Below are 15,877 nucleotides of genomic sequence, written 5' to 3' on the forward strand. Positions count from 1 at the left end.
CCCCACGGGCCCGCCGGGAGGCTTAAACCGCAACCGCGCGGCTCGGGAGGGCGTTGATGCCCGCGCCAACACCAGGCCGCGCGTGGGCTCCGGAGCGAGGCATGGAGGGCCCGGCCTAGCTTGGGCCCGTGGCCCTATATCTTCGGGCCGCAGCCGCCTGGGCGGTGGGCGCCCGAGGGGCCGGGAGGCGAGCCAGGGACCCACAGGCGGGTGTGGGCATCCTGTCTGCAGCCAGCGTCCCCGAGGCCGCGCTCAGGCCATGAACACTCGGTGAAGCTGCGCCCGGACAGCGCGGCCGACTCCTTCTCGCGCTCTGAGGACCTGTGCGCGCTGCAGGACTCGGTGCCTCTGCCCTCCGTGCGGGCTTCCCTGAGGGAGGGCCTGCTGGACTTAACGCCTTCTGCCTCCGCGGGTAGACTGGGCGCCGCTCCTGAGCACCCTCTGCCCCTGATCTGTATCCAGAGCTTCTTCCAGCCACGGCTTGTCGAGACAGGTTTGTACTTCCCGCTTCCAGGGGCCCTCGTGTGGGCGGTGAGAAGCGGGGTTTTAAATGGTTAACGGTGGAGGGTGGGCACTAGAACCGGTGCCCAGTGACCGGGTGTACGTGCACTGGACGGGGCGTGCGGCCTAGGACTCCTGCCAGCTCGGTGACCCCGGCCGAGTGCCTTAAGGCTTCAAGGTCTCAGTGTTCTCATCTGTAGCATGGGCTTCACAGGACCCAGCCTCTGTGGCGGTTACAAGGATGCACTGTGTTAATGCTTCTAGACTCTACAAAGTAGAACACTTAGCACAGTTTGGAGCATCGTTAATTGTTGCACAGATGTTACCTGGTCTGTTGAATGACTTTGCCTGGTACACACCAAAGCGGTTAGGAAATGGATATATCCCAGCTTCATTTCGTTTCCATTCAAACAGGGCTCAGGAAAAAAAAATTTTTTCCAATAGGTGTATCATATATAGTGGAAAGAGCACCGGTGTCAAGGCAGCTTAGGGTTTGAATTCCAGGGCTTATGCTCTCTGTGGCCTGGACAGGTTTCTTTTGCACTACAATCCCCACACTTGTAAAATGACATTAAAAACCACTCTTTCTGTGGGTTCTTAGAATTAATTAAGCAGGTTATGTGTGTAAAGTATCCTGGCACTTGAATGAGATTGTCAGAACCAAGGGCTGCTGGAGACGATGCTTCTGCCCTAGGTAATCTTCCCTTCTACTGGGCAGCAAGTAAACACAAGCACAGGAGTCAGTGCTCTGGAAGAAGTGAGTTCTGCTGCTACAGAGCACAGAATCTCTTTTTTCTTTGATTTAATTTTTATTCTATATTGGAGGATAGTTGATTTACAATATTGTGTTACTTTCAGGTGTACAGTAAAGTGATTCAGTTATACATATATCCATTCCTTTTCAGATTCTTTTCCCGTACAGTTTGTTACAGGATATGGAGTAGAGGTCCCTGTGCTATGCAGTAGGTCCTTGTTGATGATTTTATATATAGTCGTGTGTATATGTTAATGCCAAACTCCTAATGTATCCCTCCCCGCCATCTTTCCCCTTTGCAGAGCACAGAAACTTGGAAGGGAAAGTTCAGGGTAGGATTCTTGGAGGAAGTGCCATCCTTTCTAAGGATATGTAGAAGCTCCTGGGGTGGCAGGAGAGAGCAGTGTGTGTTGAAGTTTGAGAAATGTAAGAAAATATGGCAAAACTAATGTACAGGACTGGAACTCAGGGTTTGGGAAAGAAATGAGAGTCGATACTGAAAACTTAGTGGGGCCCAACAGAAAGGCGCCTTGTTTGTCCTGTCAGAAGTTTGGATGTTTATCCTGAAGGCTGCGGGAAACACCAAAGAACAGTGAAATGGAATTCTGGTTTAGAGGCTCACTTGGACCTCCATGTGGAAGGCAGTTGATTGGGTGCAGGGTGAATTGTAATCTAAGGGTCCCACTTAAGTTATAAAAGGTGGGACCGGGTTTTGCAGATCTGAGAGAGAATGGGTGAGGCCTGGTGACCAGTTAGAAAAGGGAGGGCAGCAAGCGTGGGTGACAGTTTACAGCTGCATCTTTTTGAGAGATACAGAGCACAGTAGAAAGGGATTGGGGGTGGCGAGAGGATCTTCCTTCATCTTCAGTGCTTTAGAGGGGCCTGGTAGACAGGTCTGGGCCCAAGGTACAGATGTGGGCTTTTGGGAGGACAGGTGTTTGAAGGCATGGTAGAGACTTAGGTTATCCACAAGAATATCCAAAGAATCATAGGTCTGAGAGTTTTTTTAAGTGAGTATATTTGAGGATGTTTATAAGCTGAGAGAAAGTAGCCAACAGAGGAAGGGTGTAAAGATCTAGGAGAGGAAGTGATTGTTCATTTGTTTTTGAAAAGCTGAACACTTGTCGTGTGCCTGGCCCGTTTCTAGGATGTGGGGTTCACACCATCTGTTATCTCTTCTGCAAGGACAGTTCAATTCATGCCCCGGTGAACAGAAGTCAGATTATTCTTTGCATCCCATTCAGGTGTAAGAACTGTTTTGTACCTCTGAAGGGAAGCAAGCTCTATCCTTTGGTCACCTGCTGATGATAATAGCATTGGCTGAGACCTGACCATTTACAACGAAGGCACTTCTGTAGGTAATAAGTTCCAGGAGGGCCCGAACTGAGTATGTCTGTTTCAGCATTTAGCATGGTTTAGCATCTGAGAGGCCGGTACATTATTGGCATATAGTAGACTTAAAAATGAATATTTGTGGATTGTCTGAATGAGTAGATGTGTGTGATTCACCTCCTATTTGCAGGTCCTATGCCCTGCAATGGATTTTCAGTGTCAGGTTGTGAAAGTATTTATGACGGGGATTGGCATTGTCCCCTATCTAATGGATAAAGATTACACATGAAAGGACTTTACACTGACATCCTAAAAGCCTCATAGGAATTACTTAACAAAAAAATAAAATTGGATTCTGTATAATTTCTAATTTGTAAGCTGGCCAGAACACTGGTATTTCAGCCAGTCCTCTGGTAGTTCCGATGACGTCCCCATGATCACCCAGGCATAATCAGAATGGCTTTAGGATTTGAGAGCCAAAATGTTCCTCAGTATTTACGGCTTTGCTCGTCCAATTAAGAAAATGGACTATTGAAAAAATAGCTTCAGACACAATATGGCATTTTATGATTTAGCATGAAATCTGAGAAATATAGAGGTTATCGGAAGCCTGCAATGGTAAAGTTCCCTCTGCTATTGAAGTTATTGTCTTTAAACAAAGATTCTACATCACTAATGCTATATATATATATTTTATGATATTCAGGTTAATTTCCAATTCTAAGGAAGTAATTGGTTGGTTGGTATGAGAGATGGTGTGGCTTCCAAAGGTGAAAAGTATTATTTTGTTGTAATTTCCGGCTACCTAAGGATGGGAGAGGCCCAGGACACTGCAGTCAGTATATTATGTGGAGCAGGTTATATTGTGGTTTATTTATGAACTTCTACATGTTTATTTTCTTCTTTGCGGTATGCGGGCCTCTCACTGTTGCGGCCTCTCCCGTTGAGGAGCACAGGCTCCGGACGCGCAGGCTCAGCGGCCATGGCTCACGGGCCTAGCCACTCCGCGGCATGTGGGATCTTCCCGGACTGGGGCACGAACCCGTGTCCCCTGCATCGGCAGGCAGACTCTCAACCACTGCGCCACAAGGGAAGCCCACATGTTTATTTTCTATGCAAGTTTGTGTGCTCCTTTTTGAGTTTTGGTAGATAAGTGTTTTGTAACTTTGGAATACTTGGAGTTATATACATATATATATATATATATATATATATGAAACTTATATATATATATTTAATGTAGTAGTTAAAGCCGTGGAGAGTGTACTAGTCTACCTAGGTTCAAATTCTGGCTTTACCCTATGACTTCCCTGTGGCTTCCTCTGCTCACCTATTAAAAAGGAGGATAATAAGACTGCTGTGGTGAGTTACGTACTAAGTGCTATTTAAGCATTTGCTATAATGATTATGTATACTCGAAGGCAAGGAACTTGCCCCTTGATCGTCTCTGTATTCCTAGTGCTTAAGAATTCCTAGTGCTTTCCTAGTGCATTGTCTTAGGATAGAGATAGCTCAGTATAGTTCTTCTCACTATAAAGTACTGTTACGTTGAAAGTCTTTGCTCGTGTACTAATAATCTATGACATATCTGCTGAGGACAAGGAAAGGAATAGTTTTAAAACTGCAACGGATAACAAAAGATTGTATGATGTAATGCCTTTATTATGTAATTATAAAACTAACAAATGATCATGGTAGAAAATTTGAAAAACTCCTAGACAAAAGAGAGGTCGGCAAAATTTGGAGTAACTTTCAGAGTGTAGAGTTGTCCATGAATATTAGTGCTTTCATATTTTCCAGGACTTTAAGTAGACTCTGCTTCTTAAGAGTCTATTCATGATATTTTACTTTAATGATGTTTTCATCATGGGGACACACACACACAGAAATCTGTTAAAAAAAAAAGACATGTAAATCACTGATGTTTCAGATAGCCACATGAAATAAAGTGAGAAAGGTCAACAAGCTGAAAGAATGTGGAGTAGCATCTCCTTAATTGCTTACATAACTCTGATAATTACCTCTTTGTGGATAAAGTAATTAATGGGGAATCTAATTCAAGAAAAGTGTATGAACTTCAAGCCTTCTCAAAGCCAAGTATTTCTTTCCACAAAAGGTTACTTTCCACGGCCGTGCTTCCTTATTACCAGACAGGGAAAGTGTATTGTATGGCAAAGGGTCTTCCTGAAGGAGGGTGCTTCCCACACTGATTGTCATAAGTGACTTCGGAATTACTGTTGCTGTATTACCAAAATCTTAAACTAGGATATTTTTGACAAATGCGGTCCTTAGTTAATTTTTAGAGCTACAAACTGTCAGATGGCTCTGAAATAACAATTGTCTGGCTATTCAGGGTGATCACAATATGGTAATGACCTTGAGGTATCACTAAAAAGCAGGAAGGTGTGAGTCTTCCTTTGGTGCCAGAGTGAAATGCGAGTTGGAGTTGGAGTTGGAAAAGAGGCCCACAACCAAGTGATAGAGAAGGAAATGTGAGGTCATTGGTGAAAAACCAGGTTGAAGTTAAGGGGAAGAGGCATGAGGAAATGGTCAACTGTTACAGTATTACAAAGATCATCAAGAAGCATATCCATGAATGTGGTTTGTATTGCAATCTGCTGAAAAAGAGACAAATATCCTGGCCTGGCCTTCATGGAGATTATATTTTATTGATTCTGATAATAGATTATTGTTGAAAAGGGCCTCCTATAAATTATAACCATGCAAAGGCAGCAAGATAATTTATTTTTCTTTATGTATGTGTTTCTCATTCCTACTCACTTCTCTCTTAGGGGAAGAGAAAATCACACACACAAAAAATGTCAAGTCTCAGGCTATTCCTTTTCAAAATAATTTTTTTCCAAATTCCAGTGGAGGCAATAGGTTAACTGTTAAGATTTGTAAGGCTCAAAAAGCTAGATTTTTACAAAGTGTAGCCAAATTTCATTCCATAAATAATAGCTTTGGAAAGAATATGTGGTGATGCAAAGTTGGAAAAAGCTGGCTTTTCTTCCGTGAATGGCTTCACTGTCTTGGGAGAAGAGGCAGAGAAGAAATCAAAGTAATTAAACATAGGGGTGAGTTTTCCTGATAGGGGACTCTAGTGCTTTAAAATAGACTAGATAATCCTAGGGATAATCTGAGGGTAGAACAGACCAATGCCTCATTTCCAATCTGGTACCCTGGAAGAAAACAGTGTATTTCCTTTGAGGTCTTGAGAGGTTTTTCTTCTGCTTTGTTTTGGTTTTGGTTCATTTTGTAATCAACCTTATTAAGGTATCATTTACATACAATAAAATGCAGACATTTTTAGTCAAGGGTTCAGTGACTTTTAATTAATGTATACATTTGTTTAACTACCACCCCCATAAAGATAGATAACAATTCCTAAAACCCTAGAAAGTTTCCTCCTAGGCTTTTGCAAAAGTATCCCCATCTCCCACCCCAAGGCCACCACGGATCTGCTTTTTATCTTTAGAGATGACTTTTGCCCGAGTTTAGAATTTCATGTAAGTTGAATAATACAGTCGGTGCCCTTCTGATCTGGCTTCACTTGCTCAGCATATGGTTTTTGAGATTCATTCATGTTGGGATGTTTTAAACCAGGACTTTAGCCTGGGTGGCTGATGTTGTCTGAAGGCACCTATAGGTACATCTGAGTCTCTGGCATTGTCACTGTCTGTTCTTGGCTCCGTATTTTCAACTTTACTAAGAAGCACAAGGTTGAAGTAAGGAAGATCATTGTCAGTATAATGGAGGTGAAGTGGGTTCTGTTATATAATATTCTCAGCAAAAATTGACCTGCTTGGAATCATTGTGTTGATAATCGACAAGGATTCTCTTCCTCCAAAAGCCTTGATACTATAAACCTTCTAAAGGACGCTGTCCTAGGACCCTTCTTTTAGTTTTCATATTTTGGGAAACATTTCTGGAAAATTCAACTGCTCGCAACCTGAAAGAAGCAATTATTCACCTGAAGGCTAACTCTGCTAAAGTTGAGTTGTCCGACCTTTACATGCTGATAGAACCCAAATAGCCTTGCAAAACAATGCTCTCTTATTGGATATAAGCATATAGATTGTTTAAGATGGACGTGTATATGCAGTAAAGTGAAAAAACAAAGAATCTTTGAGTTTCCCTTGCTGGGTTTTTTTATTTTTTCATTTAAGTTTCTATAGCGTATGCTAATAGTTCAGGGAAACCTCAGTTTAGTTTTAGGTCCACTCTATATAAATGTTGAAGTACTCCATACCCACCTTTTTTCTACCTTCCTTCTTTTCTTGCATCTTTCCTTTCTAACTTCTTATAATCCATTATACTTAATCCTGCATTTGCTGAGGTGGCAATTAGTGTAGGAAAATTGAAAGCACTGTGAAATTTTGCTGTTCAGAATGCATGTTGACCAAATTCTATATTGAGAAAAGGTCTGAATTTACCCAGAGTAACCCTTTCTCAGCGTCTTTGAATAAAGGCCATAGAAAGTGGGCTATATATAATATCCTGACAGGTATGTAGAACTCATAGCAATTGCCCTAAAGAGCTTACCTAGCGTAGATGCATATGAATGCATTTAATGATTGTTTTATTGGCAGCAGTGCCAACATACACAGTCTGTTTTGTTTTATATCATTCTCATTACCTGCTGTTTACCACTGTATACATTGCTAATGGCGTGGTTTCTATGGCTTGTGAATTTCACGGCCAAATAATATGTAATTTATTGCACACTTCAGTGTAGAAGATGGAGACTCCATAACTTTTCGTGTGCTCTTTGCCCCTTTGGAATGTATTACACTGAGATCAGGCAATGTTATAAATTTATTTGAAATGTACATGATAGCTAAACATCAGTTAGGACTGATGGGCAATATTTCTTCTTCCAGCAACATAACCATGTTTAAAGACTAAGCCATTGAAGGTGGAGTTACTGAACATGGGACTCGGTTCACTGGGATCCTTCTTAGAAAAATAAAGGACAACTTGAATTGGATTTGTGTGGCTTATTCAAGTAGTAACTAATCAGCTACATCTTGGTGAACTTAATTTGTCACAATCGTTTGGTATTTTATTAACTCTCTTCCCCTTCTTCCCCCAACTCTCACGAGAGCGGATCATGAGTATCTTAAAACATACTAAGTCGTCTTCCATCCCTGTTAATCTAACTACAAAAGCACACCTTCCTTATCCAATGCAACTTACTGTCTTTTAGAGTAGCTGTGGTTTTAATTCTCTACAAAATTAAAACCAGCAAAGAGAAACATTTTCAAGGAGCCACACATTGTAGAGCTTTAGAAAGAAGACTTTAGAATGAAGGGCAACTATATCAATTTATAGCTAAAGCACCTCAGGCCTAAAGTAGGAAGGTAACCATCGAGGTCAGGGAAGGGGTTGAAGATCAGGTTTCAAGCTGAGAAAGAGTCTACAGGAACTCAATCTGAGCAGGTCAAAAACTGAAAGGAAACCACGAATGTTCTGGGAAGGCTGGCATCTGGCCTCCAGTGTGGGATTCAGACGGGGAGTGGGTCCTGGGGGAACTGAGCTTCTGCAGTAGGCAGAGAAGTCCACCTCCCCTCCGGAAAGTGCCACTGACATCAGGGAGTTGAGGGGAAAGAGCAATGAATTCCAGTCCACCTGAGAAAGCAGGCCAGACTGATTAACTCTGAATTTAGGCTTATTTCAGATACTTCTTGAGAAAGAACTTGGACAAGAGCAAGTCCCAGGCAGCCTCTTTTAAATCCATGCCCAGTATTTTCTGGTGGAGCTGCTTAAACCCTCCAAGTGACTCCAGTATTTTAATTTCACTGTGTATTTAATTCCGACAATTCTATGACTGATTATTTAATGGGCAAATAAGTAGGGTCACAAAAGAGTGTGAATGTATTTTACAGGATGAGGATGGGCGGAGTGGAGCAGTCTGGAATAGGACACCAATAAAAAGGGATCTTGGTAAAGAAGAACGTCTATTAGAAATGGAGAGGAATTCGCAAGGAAATTAGTGCCTGACACCACGCCCTTCTCTCTGCATGTTTAGAAGCTAGTTTCTAATTTTATTTTCATAGGAGATGTGCCTGTGATGAATTGTCTTTTACCTCCACACTATTTATCACATGGACATATTGTGAAGTTTGTGTGAGAGAAAGCAAGTATTAGAATTTGTCTTGCAAGCAGCTATAAGCACTGCCTGGAACAGTCTAGCATAGAAGGAAAAGGAAAGGAAGGTGGAAACAAAGGAGAAAGACAGCTAATGATGCTGGAGTCTCTCACTAGGATTTGTGGTATCTCGTTTTGAAACTAAGTACAGAAAGTCAGAACTTGACTGATTGTTTCTTGATCACGGTTTGTTTTCATTTTTGTTTTTCTCTTTCTGTCTCATCAGTTATTCCAGCCAGTGCCATGTCATTTTCAGTTTCAGTAAGCATGCCTGTCTTGTTTCCATTTGCATTATTCATGCAAACGTTGATTGAACTGATGACCCCGAGTTATCACGGAAACATTAGTTACACCAGTGGATACATTTCTTAATTTTAGAAAAAAATTACCGAGTGAAGGTTAAAATAACTCCTCTTCAATTTGTCATTTAAAAAAACTTCTCCTAACATACAATACCTCATTGCCTAACAATGCCAGATAAATGAATTCCTATGTATTCATGAATGCAGGCTAGTCTGTGTATTTTTTGGCAGGTATGACCGTTACCGAGGGTAATGGCCTTGTTTGCTGGCCATGTCCTGTCTCCTAGAAAGGTGTACTTTCTGTTTTCTTTCAGTTGGTCCATTGGATATCAGAGGTGAATTTATAAAACTATACTTCCCTTTACACTTACTTTGTTTTGTTTTGTTTTGTTTTACTTGAAGTATAGTTGATTGACAATGTTGTGTTTCAGGTGTACCGCCAAGAGATTCAGATATATATATTTCTTTTTCAGATCCGTTTCCTTTATAGGTTATTACAAGGTATTGAATATAGTTGCCTGTGCTATACAGCAGGACCTCGTAGTTTATCTACTTTATACATAGTATACACTTACTCTGTGTGATCCACGCTGGTCAGACCACATAAGTATTTTCACTTCTGATATAATTTTTTCAGGTCCAACCTCAAATCTTTGATGAGAAGATATTTTAAAATAAGTTTAGCATGTGTGTGCTCTAAATCCAACAGTAGTTATTAGAGATATGATTTTGCACTAGGTATTCCTCTCTTTATTGTTCTTGGCCAACCAATTGAAAATTAGTTTTTATTTTCTGGTTGGTTTGCTAGATGTTTATGACTATAATAAAAGTGTTACATTTTGTCTCTATATCTTAAAAGCACAATCTGAATTAGCAATGGATATTGTGCTATACATAGGGGCTGTGATATAAATATAGTTTCTAACTTCAAAAACATATAGCCTAGAAGGGAACACAGACACATATGCAGCAATCATGGCAACTGCATCTGTTTACTAAGTGAAATAGTACTGAGATGGATAAAGTGCTAGCAAGCCTTGAACAGCCAAATCAGCTTCAGAAATAGATGCACAGTTCTTTAAAATATTCTTAACATTTTTCCAGCTACATGTAGAATATAACTTAGCATAAAAACGGTATGGGTTTAAGGATATGGGGAGGGAAGGTTAAGCTGTGACAAAGTGAGAGAGTGGCATGGACAGATATACACTACCAAACGTAAAATAGGTAGCTAGTGGGAAGCAGCCGCTTAGCACAGGGAGATCAGCTTGGTGTTTTGTGACCACCTGGATGGGTGGGATAGGGAGGGTGGGAGGGAGACAAAAGAGGGAGGGGTTATGGGGATGTATGTATATGTATAGCTGATCCACTTTGTTATATAGCAGAAACTAACACACCATTGTAAAGCAATTATACTCCAATAAGGACGTTAAAAATAAATAAATAAGTAAAAGAAGACTGACTCATCCAATTAAAAGAAAAAAAGAAATTCTCTTGTCCTGGATTCAAGAGAAGGGCTGAAGTAAAAGGATGAGGAAGAACAAGAAGAGGAAATGTGAGTGTGGAGAGGGTAGGAGGAAGAGCAGAAGGCAAATAAGTGTATGTGCTTCCCTTGCCATCCCTGACTTTTTTTTTTTTTTTTTTTTTTTGCGCTTCAGGAAAACCCAAAAGCCAGAGAAGAGCACGGAGGTGGTCACCACTGCATGTGAACAAAAAGGTGGAGAGAAGAGAATGATGGTAATCTGGGCAGGCAACTGGAGGATGACCTGAGTGCATCTCGCCAGGGAACGGTCCCTGTTCCATAGAAGCCCTGAATATGCCAGGCTCTTATGTTTAGATGGGGGGCCGAAGGCGTCTCTGGGGTCACCACATACATCACTCCTGGAGGTGGTGTTCACATTGTGTTCTTTGTAAAGAGTGTCCCTGGTGAGGTTCAACATCTCCCTCTGCAGGACCCAGCCTTGCCCTCCCAACCCGCCGAGGTCAGCAGGCAACATCCCCAGTAAATCACCAGGTGTGGTGAGATATCTGAAGTGGCCCTGGTACCCCCCAGTTCAGGCGTCCTGGGGAAAGGGTGAGGAGGACAGAGGCACCGGGGCTTCTTCTCACGCAAGCAGACAGCTCACCTGGCCCAGCGCTGCTGCATCCCTGTGGGCACACGGTAGCCCTGGCATCCGGTAGGGGACACTGCAGGATCCACACCTGGCTGGGATTTGCCCACCCCCTGGGGACCCCGCAGCCTCTGTGGAGCCCCACTGAAGGGCCTGGGTCACCTCATGGCACCATTTCTCAACCTGAGGTTCTATAGATTTTCCATAGATGTGTAAAAATTGAATACAACACACACACAAAATGAAGGCAATTCAAAGCAATGCTAATTTAGGATGAGTTAAAAGCCCAGGTTTCCAAAATAATTATGACCTTATAATTAAATAACAAATACATCTGGTTTTATTACACGCTGAAAAGCAGTGTCTTCTATAAAGTTTTCATGTTGGGATATAGCAAAGCTATAAAATTTATGATTCTATGACCACAGCATCAGGATATTCTTAAATTAAAAAGCACAGGCAAGTTTGGCTGGGGTGTTAAAGAAAGAAAAATGATTATTAGGGGAAAAGGGAACATTGCGGTTCTCTGCCCACTTCCACTGTGCTGGTGTCATGATGGGCCGTGTTGCGTGTGGGCTGGAGGGACAGGGTCACTACTCCCACCTGTGTCATCAGACCTCCCACTCCTCACAGCGCCCAGGTGGGAGGGACCCACACTTTTCACCGTGGAGCCCCAGAGCCTCCCCTTTCCTCTGCATCACTTTCACTGTTCAGGAGACCAGTCACTTGAACGCCGCCCGGCCAAATGCCCAGGTTAAATCGCCCCTGTAGGACAGGTCTCTCTGCTACCAGAACACACTTGGCAAAGAGCAGCAAACAGGCCCCAGTGCCCTGGGGATGTGAGCCCTGGGGATGTCAGGGCCCAAAGTGACTTGCAGGGTCTGAGTAGCCCCCTGGGTCCCACACACCGACCCCAGGGAGCCCACCTCCCCACTGACTCCAGTCCCTGCCTTTGTGTGGCAGGTTCTGGTCTGACACCTGTGACGACTGTGACCTGGAGGCCTCAGCCTGAGACTCAGAGGGGATGGAGCCTGCGCAGCGTCTGGCAGCTTAAATGAGACACGAGGCCAAGGAAGGAGGGCCGCCTCTCTGCTCCCCCTCCGCTCCTGAGTCAGCTAGTGAGTGCCGGTTACTTCCTGTCGGAGCTGTACAGATTTAGCGTAAATTTTAGATATAGGTCTTATTTTTAACAGTGAAAGGCTGTTACATCAAGCAAAATTGATCTCCTCCTCGGTTTTTTTTTTTTAAACACTTCTATGTAAAATAACACACAAGTGTAGAAAAGCACCCTCCGCAAAGGGAGGGCTCAGTGAATTACAATGGGCACTGCATTCTGGGGGGCAGTAGTTTTTCCCTCTGTAAAAGCCCAGATGCTTCTGAGAAGCTCCTCTCAGCTTCCTTACTCTGGCCCGACCTCCACAGCGGAAATCCCAAAGGGACTGGATTCTCCCAGCCCTCCAGCACCCTCCACTACTTTCTGATTGTGCTGCCACACTCATTTTGAGTTATTTGTGTGTAAATCACTGCACTTGGAATATACGTGGAGTAACTGATTTCATTCTTATAACCGAATAAGTTAGCACTTATTCTTCTCCCCTTCTACAGGAGGCAGCCAGGGTGCTGGGGACATCCTGTATATTGAACTGTGTGTTGGTAGCAGATGTGTTTATATTTACAAGAAACCATAAAGCTCTACGCTTAAGATCTGTGCCCTGTACAATACACCAAGGAAACTTCAATTAGAAAGAGATGCCAAAAAATTTCCCCACAAAACAAACTTCAGGGCCCGGTGGCTTCCTCTGATTTCTACCAAACATTTAAGACAGAAACGATGCCTGTCACCTACACACTCTTCCAGAGAACAGATACAGAGGGAACACACCCACACTGCTTTCATCGGACCAGGAGAATACTGATGTCGTACCCGCAGCAGATATTACAGGACAGGAGAAATTACAGGCTAAAGACTTCTGAATGTCGATGTCAAAATCCAAAAGCAAATATTAGCAGTCTAAATCTAGAGGTTTTCAGAAAGGAAGGAAACGGATTTCGTGGCGGTATTTCCAATGGTTGATGTGGACAGGATCACTGGGTGTTTGGGTGCTGCCTGGGAACGTGGAGAGAAGGGACAATGCCATCGGGTTAGTGGAATGAACATTTGGTGACAGAGATTAGGAGGGCCTGGGTCATCCTCAGAAACAGTCCTGGGATGGGGTCTCTAGGCTGTGGCTATGGAGGGGTCCCTCTAGAAGGGCATGGGCCTCTCTCCTGTGCCACTGCAGGGTCTAGGGATGGATGAGGAGTTTGTAGGGGCTGGATTTTGATGAGGAAGGATGAGCAGGGAAGGTGCGCCCTCAGAGCCAGTGCAGCCACGGCCCCTCCCCAGCCAGGCCGTAGCCCAGGCTACTCAGACAGTTGCTCACATCAATAGGCGACAGTGGGGCACGCCAGCTTCACGCACTAAACCACCAAGCACAGCCCAACAGGCCACTGTCCTCATTAATCAGCACTACCTGTGCATCCAGGGCTGGTTGTTGAAGACCAAGCTAATTTGTTTGAGATGTGCCATGTGGGCAACTGGCTTGGAGAGAACAGGGCTCTGAGCCACGTGGAGACAAGCCGACCACTGGTCAGACCACCAGGAGGCTCACCCAGTGTGTGAAGACGCTGAGGGAGGAGGGACGTAGATGGGACCCCCTGATCCTTCAAGGGACCTTCTTTCAGGGATATTTAAGAGCTGTGGGGTCAGGGATCAACATGTAAGGGAGGCAGTGGGTCAGGCTTGGCCCCTCCTGTTGGCTCAGACCCCTCCTGTCCTTGGAGCAACCATGGGGCAGGCAGGAGGATTGGGGGCATGGAGGGAGGGGAGCCCTGGGCTCAGGAGTCCAGAGCACCATCTAGAGGATTCAGGGGTTCAGGGATTTCTGTCCCAGGGAACCAACTACATTCCTGTCCCACATCCATCTGTCATCAGCTTTGCGACTCCGGGAAAGTCACTTAAAATCTCAACACTTTAGTGCCATGTACCATAAAATATGGTTCACAGCACCTGCCATGAGTTCCCCACGGGGCTGATGTGGGGATCACAGGAGATGATGACAGATATTCTTCACAAGCTCTAAAGCATCACACCCATAACCTTCCCCACTCCCCTGCCCTGTGGCATCCAGGTCCCCTCTCTGGAGGCAGCACTACCACATTTCTTGCTTATTCTTCCAGACATTTAATATTTGCACACTTAGGTAGCACTTATGAAGTAACCATCATTTTTCATCAGGGTCTACCTGATTTGCTGTATTAAGCTTCATCATGTAATACTAATAAGTGGGCCCTATTAACATTTCCATTATCACAGAACAAGGAACTGAGGACAGAGGGTCTGCATAACTTTCCCAGGTTCATGTGGCTTCTGGTATGGTTTGAATCCAGACCATCGGGCACCAGCCCCCACTCTGTCGGTCACTGTGCTGTGCTCCCTTTCTGTATTATCTCACTAAATAAAGTCATGTCCCCGTGCAGTCAGCCTGCTGGCTATTTTCAGTGCACACCACATTGCAACACCCTCTTCTCAGCGCAGCTTCGATTCACTTGACTCCCCTAGACTCCCCTAGGAGGCTGGTGAAGAAAGAGAACAGACGTGTGACCTGGGAATGAATTGACACCTCTGCATGGTCTTCTCCCAGCAACATATCAATAGTTCTCTCAGTTTTTGTTGTGTTTTCCAGGATCATGACTCGGGTACCAAGAAGAAAAGGAAGATTATAAAGGAATCAAACACAGGATGCACAAGAATATCATCTGCGATCAAGATAATCTGCCGGCCATCCGCAGCGGTGGTTCAGGCACATCAGAATCAGCATCTGGCCAAACAACAGGGTAGGGACACAAATAGCACCCCCACTAACCACTCCATTGAAGGTACTGTGGAAATAATACCAGCAAGTAGATTCAGGAGCAACGGCTGTAGTTTGTACAGCAGAGCCTGGATCTGGCTGAGGGAGGATTGGGCAGGGAAGGTGCCCACTCAGAGCCTGTGCAGCCACTGCCCGCTCTTAGCCAGGCCTTAGTCCAAGCTGCTCAGATGATTGGTCAGTTTCTAGTCAGTGAGACCCTGGGGGCCTGTAAACTTCATCTGTTAAGCCACCAAAACACCAGCCCAGTAGACCCTGTTCCCAGCTAATGAATATTAACTGCTCATCATCCAGGTTTGATCAGTTGAAGATGATGCTAATTCTCTGTGCAACTGTCATGTGGGCAGTTGGTTTGGAATGTCCTGGGTTTTGAGTCAGGGAGTCAAGTAGACTACTGGTCATTCAGGGTGGTCACCTGACCACCAGGAAGTCTCACTGCAAATCAGCTGCTAGAATCAAGTGCTGAGGGGGAAGGGAGGGAAGATGCACACATATTTGGATACCCCGGTCCATCAGGGGATCTGCATTTGGGGGAAGGACATTGTATTTGGGGTCAGGGATTGAAACGTAGAGCCAGGAGGTGGGTCCAGATTTGAGCCATTCTCTTGGGCCAGGCACCTCCTCCGAGTACCAGCTGTCTCCCTGCAGCATCCTTGGGGCAGGAGGATGTGGGAAAGGGAGTGAGGAGAGCTCTTGGTTTGTGTATCCAGGGCATGATCTCATGTCCATGTGTTCAGGAATCTCTATCCCTCCCCTGCCTCAGACCCATCACTCATCAGTGTTGTGACTCTGGGCAAGTTACTCAATCTGTCTAAA

Source organism: Tursiops truncatus, chromosome 3 (genome assembly GCF_011762595.2).
Source record: "Tursiops truncatus isolate mTurTru1 chromosome 3, mTurTru1.mat.Y, whole genome shotgun sequence".
In the NCBI taxonomy this organism is placed as follows: Eukaryota; Metazoa; Chordata; class Mammalia; order Artiodactyla; family Delphinidae; genus Tursiops; species Tursiops truncatus.